Source organism: Rhinoderma darwinii, chromosome 3, assembly GCF_050947455.1.
Source record: "Rhinoderma darwinii isolate aRhiDar2 chromosome 3, aRhiDar2.hap1, whole genome shotgun sequence".
Lineage (NCBI taxonomy): Eukaryota > Metazoa > Chordata > Amphibia > Anura > Rhinodermatidae > Rhinoderma > Rhinoderma darwinii.
The window spans coordinates 249,370,642-249,384,045 of NC_134689.1; positions in this window are offsets into that span (position 1 = coordinate 249,370,642).

Consider the following 13,404-nt stretch of genomic DNA (forward strand, 5'->3'; position numbering starts at 1 on the left):
ACCAATGCTATAATAAAATATCACCTAAGGAATTAAGATTAAACCAAAATTGCATTCCGGGGGGTGTACTATGGTTATTGTTTTTTTTTGTTGTTTTTTAAAAAAGTATCAAAATATCACTGGTCTTTGCCCAGATTCTTTACAATATTTATTTCTGTAAATTATCTATGACTAATGTAAAATTCAGAATGATACAGTTTATAGCATTAATGATTACATGCTTTATATTTTACCATAACCAACTTTGGGCAATTTTTGTGCAAAGAATATTTATTAAGAACGGTGGTGCCATCCAGGTGATACGCCAGTCTGTGAAAGTAGTGCAAATAGCGACAGATTTCTTAACATCACACTCACCTTGTATGTAATGTGGCGCACAATTATAAACAGAAAGGGTCAGTTCACACTGATTTTGACACAGAAACTGCATCGGAATAAGCGCCAAAAAGCTTCAGAAATTGCCACCCATTGATTTCAATGGGAGGCAGAGACATTTTTTTTTCCCCAAACGACTTTTGGCATGTTCTTTCTTGCCGAGGTTTTCGTCTCTGACCTCCCATTGAAATTAATGGGAGGCAGAAAAACAACTGTGACGCTTGTTTCTGAAAAAACTTAGAAAAAAAAAACGCTGGCAAAAAGTGTTCAAAATCTGCCTGCAGAAAACTCAGTGTGAACAGGGCCTAAGGCCTTATTCAGACAGCCGTGTTCAGTCTGTGAGAAACGGACCATGTGTCGGCCGTATTTCCCAGACCGATCACAATTCAGGGAGCTGGGCTCTTAGCATCATAGTTATCTATGATGCTGGGAGTCGCTGCCTCCCTGTGGGAATACTGTCCCGTACTGTAATCATGTTACCACTTTGGAGTTCATACAATATTTAAAGGGGTTTTCCAGCCAGTAAAAATTGATGGCCTATCGGCCCAATCCTCATGTCTCGCTTGGGCTCAGTGCATCAGCTCTGTTTTTTTACTTCATTAACATGGGCAAGAATCATTCGAACCTACCAGCTTAGATAACTTCTTGGAAAAGTATGCAGATCACAGATGGCCCACAATGGAGGATGAGACCTACTTCCCGCCACTGCTCTCCCTGCTGCATCAGCCATGACATCCGCCACGGACTCATTCTCTTCTAGCTCAGCAATTCCAGCGTCTCTGCATCACCGCTTCAGAGGCGTAGCTAGGTTCTCCAGCACCCGGGGCAAAGATTCAGTTTGGCGCCCCCCCCCAACCTCTTTCCCGACATCTCCTTCCCCCTCGCCGTGTTTGTTTTCTCTACCAATCGACGTGTCATTTCTTTTTATGTAACGCGAGCATAAAATTATTTGTACATTTTACAAGCAATATAGTTCTATACACAACACCAGAACCAAGCTCAGTACATATATACAGCCCCAGAACAAATACAGCTCAATTTAGTGCAACCCCTGCCGTATAGGTGTGTACGGCGTAAAACTACAGCTCCCAGCATGGGCCGAACTATGGTAAGGATATGCTGGGAGATGTCGTTTCACAAAAAATAAATCCTATCATAATCATCACCCATCATCTCGCTGCAGATCATACAGTGACTACAGTGCTGATTAGAGGCAGAATGAACATTTACATTGAGTGACTCACCGGTGACGTCTCAGATTCTAGTTCCTTTTCTCCATCCGGTCCAGACCTCTATGACGACTTCTCCCGGTCACAGCCCATTTCTGCAGTTTGCCGCTCACATGTCTTCAGCTTCTCACTTTACCAACATTTCTGCACCTATAAATAAATATAAAGTTATCATTATACCACACGCTACGCCCCTAAATATAATAGCGCCATACACTGCACCTCTAATTATAATAGCACCATACACCGTGTCCCACACACACACTGTGCCCCCTGTAGATAGTGCCTGCCATAGAGCCCCCTGTAGATAGTACCTGCCATAGAGCCCCTGTAGATAGTGCCCCCATATAGACCACCCCTGTATATAGTGTCCCACAAATAAGTCCCCCTATAGTGCTCTACAGATAGCCCACCCCTGTATATAGCCCCCTGTAGATAAAGCCCACCCCTGTATATAGAGCTCTACAGATAGCCCAACCATGTATGTAGCCCCCCTGTAGATATAGCCCACCCCTGTATATAGTGCTCCACATATAGTCCACCCCTGTATATAGTGTTTCACAGATAGCCCACCCCTGTATATAACCCCCCCTTGTACATATAGTCCACCCCTGTATATAGTGCTCCACTAGATAGTCCACCCCTGTATATAGTGCTTCACAGATAGCCCACCCCTGTATATACTATATACAAGGGTGGGCTATCTGTGGAGCACTATATACAGGGGTGGACTATATGTACAAGGGGGCTATATACAGGGGTGGGCTTTCTGTGGAGCACTATAGGGGGAGCTATTTGTGGGATACTATATACAGGGGTGGGCTATATCTACAGGGGGACTATATACAGGGGTGGGCTATATCTACAGGGGGACTATATCTACAGGGGGACTATATACAGGGGGACCATATCTACAGGGCTGGGCTATACACAGGGCTGGGATATACACAGGGGGGCTATATCTACAGGGGTGGGCTATACACAGGGAGGCTATATCTACAGAGGGGGGCTATATACAGGGGTGGGCTATACACAGGGGGGCTATATCTACAGGGGTGGACTATATACAGGGGTGGGCTATATACAGGGGGAATATATCTACAGGGGGCTATATCTACAGGGGTGGGCTATATACAGGGGTGGGCTATATACAGGGGGAATATATCTACAGGGGGCTATATCTACAGGGCTGGGCTATATACAGGGCGACTATATCTACAGGGGGGCTATATACTGGGGTGGGCTATCTATGGAGCACCATATACAGGGGTGGGCTATATCTACAGGGGGCTATATACTATATAGCCCACCCCTGTATATGGTTCTGTGTAGACAGCCCACTCCAGTATATAGCCCCCCTGTAGATATAGTCCCCCTGTATATAGCCCCCCTGTAGATATAGTCACCCTGTATATAGCCCAGCAGATATAGTCCCCCTGTATATAGCCCAGCCCTGTAGATATAGTCCCCCTGTATATAGCCCCCTGTAGATATAGTCCCCCTGTATATAGCCCAGCAGATATAGTCCCCCTGCATATAGCCCAGCCCTGTAGATATAGTCCCCCTGTATATAGCCCAGCCCTGTAGATAGACACCCCCCGTAGATAAAGTCCCCCCGTGTAGACAAAGTCCCCCCCCCCCCCCGCAGATACAGACACACTTCTATTACAATTTTAAAAAAAACAATTTCAAACTCACCTTATTCCCGGTCCCACGCCGTCCGGCAGCCATGGAGACCTGCTCTCTTCTGCGCAGGTCTCCAGAGGGTTGAACACAGCGTCTATGAAAGGCGCTGATTGGCTGGGCAGGATGACTTTCCCTGTCAGCCAGTCAGCGCCTTTCATCGACGGAAGCGTCACTGGTACAAAAGGTACCAGTCGCTTCATTCGTGGAAAGGCGCTGAATGGCCGGGCACGGAACGTGCCCGGTCATTCATTGCTTCTAATTGTACCTCTACTACAATTATAGTGCAGGAGGAGGGGGCGCTGGCGCCCCCTCTGAACTGCACCCGGGGCACATGCCCCGCTTGCCCCCCCCCCTAGCTACGCCCCTGACCGCTTTTCTGGACAGCCGACATTTAATAAGCAGTATAGTAGAAAAACCCAAGCACTCTATAGAAATGATGGACGTAGAAATAGATTTTCTCAAATCATTGGTTTTTAATTCAAAGTAATTCATTGTCACATTCACTTTGGAGCGTCATGCAGACGCCATAACATGATATAGACATCCTTCTCTTATACGGCGATTGTGACAAAGGCCTGGGATGGGCCGAAACGTCTTTTGAAAATCACCTGACAAAAAGACAAAAAAAACAATATAACAAAAATTTGAATTACTTTGAATAAAAAACCAATGATTTGAGAAAATCTATTTCTATGTCCATCATTTCTATAGAGTGCTTGTTTTTTTTTTTACTATACTGTATTATGGGATATCCGCCCCGAACCCTTATAGCTCCTGAATATTCCTGTCTAGGAGTGCAGTCCATCATTCTGTCTAGACATTTAATTAACAGACACCGCAAAAAAAGGGTTCGCTCCATGAAATGTAAGGTCCTGCACTTCTCACCTCCACTCCCGTACCTTCTCCACACCATGATGCATAGGTACTGCCTTGGTCTCCAAGTCTTTCTCAACCTGCAGCTTGCTCCTCAGACATCGTGGGCAGCCCCCATGACATTCTCTTGTCCTGTGAAATAGGGATCGACCGGCGCTCCATTCACTGCCCTCCTCACTGCGGTCTAGCAATGAGGAGGAACAGGAGGTTCGAAACCCCCGTTCTCGCAATTAGTGTGGGTCACAGCAATTAGACAATTATCACCAATTCTGTAGATAGCTGGTAATTTCCGATTCTTCGAATACCCCTTTAACGCCTTACCGACCAGGCTTAATGTCAGCTTTCAAGCCATATATAGCATTCAAACCACTGCTATTTTCCATGGGTCAGTGAAGGCTAAGTCTTCAAAATAACTCAATATGCAGACGAATGGGGAGAGGGTGACACTAACTAAATATACAGTATTTATGACGTCTTTTACCCACTTCCAAAAGCTTTCTAAATTGGGGCAGGCCTACATCATATGTAATAAATCAGCTGTATGCATTTTACACCTAGGGCAGAATGGATTGGCACATAACCCAATGTCAAATAGAAATGTAGTTGTTTTATACACTTGGTGAAGTAGATATATATGTCAGTCTGTGTGCTCCACTAAGAGATCATTGGGACACCCTTTCCAGAATCCCCTCATCAACAGGCCCAATATCTCTCTCCTACCTTTCTCTGCTTCATGCCGGATATTTAGATAAAATTAAATCTTACATCCATATAACATGGAGATAACCCCTGCGGAATTATTTAAAGAGGCTCTGTCACCACATTATAAGTGCCCTATCTCCTACATAAGGAGATGGGCGCTATAATGTAGGTGACAGCAGTGCTTTTTATTTAGAAAAACAATCTATTTTTACCACTTCATTAGCGTTTTTAGGTTTATGCTAATGAGCTGCTTAATGCCCAAGTGGGCGTATTTTTACTTTAGACCAAGTGGGCGTTGTACAGGGGAGTGTATGACGCTAACCAATCAGCATCAAGCACTCCTCTCCATTCATTTACTCAGCGCATAGAGATCCTGTTAGATTCTTATGTGCTGTCTTATACTAACACATTAAGGGTATGTGCACACGATAACAACAATTACGGCTGAAATTACGGAGCTGTTTTCAGGAGAAAACAGTTCCTGCATTTCAGACGTAATTGCTCGTACGCGTTTTGCGAGGCGTCAATTACGGCCGTAATTTGGAGCTGTTCTTCATTGAAGTCAATGAAAAATGGCTCAAATTACGTTCCAAGAAGTGTCCTGCACTTCTTTGACGACGCTGTTATTTTACGCGCCGTCTTTTGACAGCGACGCGTAAAATGACAGGTCGTCAGCACAGTACGTCGGCAAACCCATTGAAATGAATGGGCAGATGTTTGCCGACGTATTTGAGCCGTGTTTTCAGGCGTAATTCAAGGCGTAAAACGCCTCGTTTACGCCTGAAAATAAGTTGTGTGAACCCAGCCTTACAATACTGAAGTGTTTAGACAGTGAATAGACATTCCACGGGATGTCTATTCACAATCTCTGCACTTCGTTACTGTTTCTATGGTAGTTACAGCAGAGGAAGCGTGATCTCGTTGTAACCTGTCATTTACAGCGTAATCTCGCGAGATTACGCGTCCTCTGCTGTAACTACCACAGACAGAGTAACGAAGTGCAGAGATTGTGAATAGACATCCCGTGGAATGTCTATTCACTGTCTAAACACTTCAGTATTGTTAATGTGTTCATATAAGACAGCACATAAGGATCTAGCAGGATCCCTATGCGCTGAGTAAATGAATGGAGAGGAGTGCATGACGCTGATTGGTTAGCGTCATACACTCTCCTGTACAACGCCCACTTGGTCTAAAGTAAAAATACGCCCACTTGGGCATTAAGCAACTCATTAGCATAAATCTAAAAACGCTAATAAAGTGGTAAAAATAGATAGTTTTTTTTAAATAAAAAGCACTGCTGTCATCTACATTATAGCGCTGATCTCCTTATATAGGAGATAGGGCACTTATAATGTGGTGACAGAGCCTCTTTAAAGTCTCTATCATGCAAATAATTTGTATTCGAAGGTGGTGCCTCACCGGAATCAAGTGACTCAGACTGATATGCATGCTTAAGGTGAAATTCACATAAACGTGTGAGTTTTGCGCGCGCAAAAAACGCTGCGTTTTTTGCGTGTTGCAGTTCCGTGTGGCATCAGTATTTGGTGCGTGGCTGCGTGTTTTTTTGCGCATATGGCCTCGTTATGACACGTGGTTTTGATGTTTAGAAACAGAAATGAAGGAGGTAGTTTTATTACTCCCTTCATTTCGGCAACAACTGTAGCGCGAATCACGCGCGGCACAGGAAGTGCGTCCGTGTGCTGTGTGCGATTTTCACGCACCCATTGACTTCAATGGGTGCGTGATGCGCGAAAAATGCTAAAGTATAGAACATGCTGTGAGTTTCACGCAGCGGACACACGCAGCGTGAAAAACATGTCTGAACGGCCCCACTGACTAACATAGGTCCGTGCGATGTGCGTGATTTTCACGCGCGTATCACGGACGTGAACTACGCTCGTGTAAATAAGGTCTTAGTTGTATGTGTATTCATAAAATTTAGTATGGGGTATCTTGTACAATTGCAGTTGTAAGAACGATTTAATGGTACCATCAGCCACAATGTGTAGTAACCTCCTAATACCGATTTGCTTTCACTGTTCAAAGCCTTAGGGTATGTTCACACGCCCTATTTACGGACGTAATTCAGGCGTTTTATGCCTCGAATTACGCCCGAAAAAAGTCTCTAAACCGTCTGCAAACATCTGCCCATTGAATTCAATGGGTCTTACGTGTTCTGTGCAGACGGGCTTTTTTTTACGCGCCGCTGTCAAAAGACGGCGCGTAAAAAGACGCCCGCCTCAAAGAAGTGCATGTCACTTCTTGGGACGTAATTGGAGCCGTTTTTCATTGTCTCCAATGAAAACCAGCTCCAATTACGTCCGTAAAAAACACCGTGAAAAACGCGTGCACTTGTCCAAACGTCTAAAATTTAGGAGCTGTTTTCGCCTGAAAACAGCTCCGTAATTTCAGACGTATTTGGCATTGCCGTGTGAGCATACCCTAACAAGTAATATAAGTTAGGTAACCATGGAGTATCCCATATTGAGGTATATTGTGAGGCATCATTAATAATTTGTAATTCCAGCACCTTTCAACATAAAATATGTATCAAAGTGAGGGTGGGAGGCCGAACCCAGGGTACCCGAAACTTTTGTGCCTCTAACTTATGTGCCGTCCCACAGATTGGTCAATTATGTTGTTATAAAACATTTTCTGGAAGCTTCCCTCTTCTACCGTTCCCCAAAGATGTTTAAACTGGGCTGCCAAATAATTTTCCTACGGATTGGGCGCTGCCAGACCACTTTCATTTTACCCTCTTTGAGGTCTCAAGCTTAATGCGCCTGCGTCAAACAAGTTCAAAAAGGCATTTCATTTTATAAATATAGCGTAAAGGTATCCAGATGGGTGAATTATGTAACACATATAAGAGCTGAGGCATCCAAATAATTTTTATTAAATATGTCCTGCCCAGGTAATGTGACACCAATAATTTAAAGGGTAACTAAACGTTTGACAAACTTCTGACATGTCATAGTGACATGCCAGAAGTTTTGATTGGTGGTCCGAGCACGGAGACCCCCACCAATCTCTAAAGCGAAGCGGCAGAAGTGCTCGTGTGAGCGCTCAGCCACCTCGTGTCTGTTCGGCTTTTTCCGGAAAGTCGATGTATTGGAGTACGGGCTCATAGGCTTTCTACACACATATACATTGATTTCCGGAAAATGCCGAACAGAAACAAAGTGACTCGGCACTCACACGAGCACTTCAGCTGCTTGGTTTTAGTGATTGGTGGGGGTCTCAGTGTCGGACCCCCAACAATCACAACTTATGACATGTCACTATGACATGTCAGAAGTTTGTCAAACGTTTAGTTACCCTTTAAAAGTAATGGAAAATGTGAATAAATGAGTTGCATTTGGGTGATTCTAGCTCTGTTGCTTGCAGATCTTATTCAATAGGGTCTACATATACTGCAAAGTAGCCAATATATTTTCTCAGCTAGCCGAACAGTAATCACTTGCTATTTTGGGATGTCCACCTTTAAACACCATTTTACAGCTTCTTTATGGGTAAAATCGACATAAAAAGTTGAGAAAGGACAGGTTCAGATGGCCGTAATACAGCTCCTAGACTTGGACTACCAGTAGTTCTACTGAACCAAATGGATCAACAAATAACCCAATGGTGATCTAAAGTCAGTTCAGTAGAACGGTGGGGTCCGGGTCTTATGGCCATCTGAAACAGGCCTAACTTTGTAAAGTTGTCGCATTCCTTATTCCGAGTTACAGCCTGTATTCACATTTTTATTGTTTGCCATTGGGAACAGTCAATAACCTTTTTTGTCAGACACATTCCTAAGACCTCATTCAGAAAGCAGTATTTAAAGCCAACACCAGGAGTGGGTCCATAACATGGAAGAGTTGCAAATCGGTTGTTTCCATATCTTTTATTTACATGAATGGAGTGACCTTACATGTGGTCACTAATCTGCCAAAATAGTGGTACAGAAACCTTATACTCAGGATTATATTAAGCTATTGATCATGGTGTTGTTCTTTAGCTACATGTTACATGTTAAAACAATGCCCTTTATTTTTTTCCACCAGATTCAACTGATTTTGTGCAAAAACCAAGAAGAAAAATGTACCATAAGGTCTAATTCACACGAGCGTATTCGGTCCGTGTGTCGGCCTCATTTCCCGGACCGAACACACTGCAGAGAGCCGGGCTCCTAGCATCATAGTTATCTATGACGCTAGGTGTCACTGCTTCGCAACTGTCCCGAACTGTAATCATGTTTTAACTACGGGACAGTAGTTCCACGTAGAGGTAGTGACACCTAGCGTGTGAATAAGGCCTTAGGCTATGTTCACACAGAGTTTTTTTGCAGGCAGAAAATTCTGTCTCAAAATTCCGTTTTGAATTTTGAGGCAGATTTTGATCTGCCTGCACGCCGTTTGCCATGGCGGTTTTCGTGGCAGTTTTCGCTCGCGCCCATTGTGCGCCACGGGCAAAAACGCTGCGAAATACGCTTTCTCTGCCTCTCATTGATGTCAATGGGAGGTCAGAGACATAAACGCCCGAAGATAGGGCATGTTGCTTCTTTTTCCCTTGAGACGGTTTTTCCGCTGGTGGGAAAAAAATGCCTCCGCGCATTTTCCGATGCGATTTCCGCGTCAAAAAACTGTGTGAACTGACCCTATCTGCCTGCAGGAATACACAGTTATACATATTCTCTGGTTATTCTGCATATAGTGAACTTTCCCCTGTGTCTGCGGCCTCTATTTTTTCTCTCCTTCATTATGGCTTATAAGGCCTAATTAACAACGCAATTTTAACCTTTCATCGGAGGTATATGTCAAGAGGAGTACAGACGTATACCTTAGATGTAAGGTAGCAACATATCCCACTGTATAAGCATAAAGAGGGATTTGTCGCCCGAACTCCCCGGGCACATCGCTACTTGAAGCAGTGTGTACAGGGAAGCCCTGACTTCACTGTCCATATATGGACAGTGATGTCAGGCCCGTTCAACTACAGATTCCCTGGCCAGTGCATTGCAGGTGCTCTGGCCGGGGGGCTCCTGTCTTGGGAAAGCCCTTGACGTCACTGTCTATATATGGACGGTGACGTTAGGAGCTTTTAGATGTCTTAATTCCCGGCCAGAACGTTGACAACGTTCTGGGCGGGGATCCCACTTCTGGAGAATCCCCTAATGTCACTGTCCATACCATATACGGACAGTGACGTCACTTACTTTGCCAGTCCCAGAGTCCCCAGTCAGAGCACTACCGATTCTCTGGCCGGGGACGTAGTTGAAAGCCATAAATGAACAGTGACGTCAGGGGCTTACGTCAGGGGCTTACCCAGGGCCTTAATCTCTGGGCCGAGTGCTACATGATACTCTGCCAAAGGAGTCTGACTCTGGGGAAGCTGCCCGAGGTATACGTTTAACGTATACCTCTGACGGATGCCATACAGCTGCATTTGTCACACATAGGCTCCCATGTTAAAAAATGTACGTATACCACACGATATACGTTTTTTAGCGGGATCCTCAGGGTGGAATAGCGTAGTCTACTACATAATTCCATCCTCCAAAAATAAAGTATACCGACATAAACCAGCCCGACTGTGACCAAAAGGACACTCTTTTAGTCTCCGTCGGGCTAATGGAGCCTATGGAGACGTTTATCGTGTACGTCAGGAGCTTTTCTCACGTACACGAGAAACGTAGGGCACAAACGTGATGTGAATCAGGCCTAAGATAATACAGTAGATGCACTGTGCATGATTGGCCAGCAAACTCGCCTGACCTAAACCCCATAAAGAATCAATGGGGTATTGTCAAGAGGAAGATGAGACACCAGACCCAACAATGCAGACGAGCTGAAGACCGCTATAGAAGCAACCTGGGCTTCCATAACACCTCAGCAGTGCCACAGGCTGATCGCCTCCATGCCACGCCGCATTGATGCAGTAATTCATGCAGAAGGAGCCCCGACCACGTATTGAGTGCGTATATTGTACATACTTTTCAGTAGGACAACATTTCGGTATTAAAAATCATTTTTGAAATTGGGCTTATATAATATTCTAATTTTCTGAGACACTAAATTTTGGGTTTTCATTAACTGTTAGCAATATTCTTCAACAGTAAAATAAAAAAAATGCTGGAAATAGATCACTCTGTGTGTAATGAATCTATATAATAAATGAGTTTCACTTTTTGAATTGAATTACTGAAATAAATTAACTTTTTGATGATATTCTAATTCATTGAGAAGGACTAGCATATAAAAACAAGTAAGCAATTATTCAAAAAAACATCCGACAATTAACCACAATATCGCGACCAATGGTCGTGCACTAGATCATAAATCTACTCCCAATGATGATGTGACCAGAGCCATGCCATAGGGCACATGGTTAACAAATACTCGTAGTCCTGAACCCTTTAGGTTCCAGGGTATCCAGTTCATAGATCCACTTCAATTCAAGTTTTTTCAGGTCCTTTTCCCTGTGTCCCCCTCTCCTCATTGGGGCCACCCTATTATTTTGAATCGCAGCTGCGAGATATTGTGTCTGTGTCTAATAATTATACAGGGAGATGTGCTGCCGACAATGATAATTTTTAATGCTGGATAAAAGTGCAGCTCAGCCGATAAAGGAGTGTTTGCTTGTTTATCGACAGATCGTTGCCCTGTTTACACAGGGCAATGATCGGGAACGAGCGTTCATATGAGCGCTCGTTTGCCGATCATTGGCACGTGTAATAGGGCCTTTAGACACTGGTAATATCCAAGATAATCCCTGACAATTTTCAATTATCTATCTATCCCTGACAATTGTCTATTAGTCGGATAGGGCGTTAAATCTTTATACACATCGATTTCTCAAGCCAATGGTCTGGGAAGTGGCTATTTCCTTAGACCTACATAGTTTGGAATTTGCGGATCAAAATAAATGACTATGCTAAAATTTGTCCTCACGCATAATTGTTTTTCATTTGATGACAAATTTTACCTCCAGGTGGAGGGCACGGAAACTGGGTTGTCTTGTGCCCCATAGTATGCATGCCTCCACCTGGGGTATTGGTAAATGGTAACTGTCTATGCTTGTGAACGGTTTCAACAGTACGTCTCGTGTTGGCTACATTACATTGAGTTCATCATATGGACCAGAACCTCCGAACTGCTACAGACCTTTGTGGACAATCTTAATATAAAAGATTAGCTTTTTGGATCTCTTGATCAAAAGGTGTGGCAATAGAATCAATATTAACCTATAGAAAACTAGCAGCTAATACCCTTGTTAAGAAAAAGTCATCATCCAAAGTCCATAATTTGTGTTATCTCTATCGAACAATTTCTCAGGTCCTGTAGGGATATTCTGGGAAAAATTTGAAACATGTACCGTATATAATAAGGCTTTGCCGACATAAATGCATTACTTTCAAAATCTAGGAGCTAAAACCCACCTGGATAGCACTCAAAATAAATTTCAATGTATTTCCCGATATGTCATTGGAATGCTTTTTGGGGTGTTGTAATAAATAAATTGGCAACATCTGATTTTGTCTGAGAAAATTACAAAGATCGAGAATTAGTAAATATATACGTGATATTAGAAATGGTGCCATGTCAAGCACTTCCCCTCTGGTCTTTCCTTATGGCCATTTATCAGTTGCCCAAAGGCAACAGATGTGGCAACAAAATTGCTCCTACAAAAAGAGACCATGTGAATCTACATGCTAAAAACTTTGACCCCTATGGGCTTGAAAAAGGAGCTAAAACTAAATGGATGCGATGCGGGCTCCGGGACTCAATCTGCACAACTGCTTACCAGACTGTGGTCGAACTCCTGAGACCCATGCCACATCAGGTATAACCTCCGTCTTCACCATCCTGACTTTAGATACAGTTGATTTGCTTGTTTTCTCCGAATTCCCCAATGGTTTTTCTTTTTATTTCCTTCAGCCAGAGGAGAAACAGTCACTTAATCTAGGAGGTTGCGCTCTATATTTGTTTAATCATGGGATTCTGATAAATTATTAATGCCATTATGCAAGGTAACCCTTAGGGCTTATTCAGACGATCGCATAATACGTCCATGCAACGCGCGTGATTTTTACGCGCCTCGCACGAACCTATGTTAGTCAATGGGGCCGTTCAGACAGTCTGTGATTTCCGCTGCGTAAAACTCACGTCATGTCCTATATTTGTGCGTTTTTCGCGCATCACGTATCCATTGAAGTCAATGGGTGCATGAAAATCCTGCGCAGCACACAGAAGCACTTCCGTGTGACGCGTGTGATTCGCGCAACAGCAGTAAAAACTATGAATGAAAACAGAAAAGGTTTACAAACATACAGAGTGTCATAATGATGGCGGCTGCGCGAAAATCACGCAGCCACGCATCATATGCTGCTGACACACGGAGCTGTTATGTACCTTTTGCGCGCGCAAAACGCTGCATTTTTTGCGCGCGCAAGACGCACACGCTCGTGTGAATCCGGCCTTATTTAACTATACCCGATTAGTTGAATGTTACCTTAAATAGTGCTTCAAAATAATGATATGCCTTAACTATA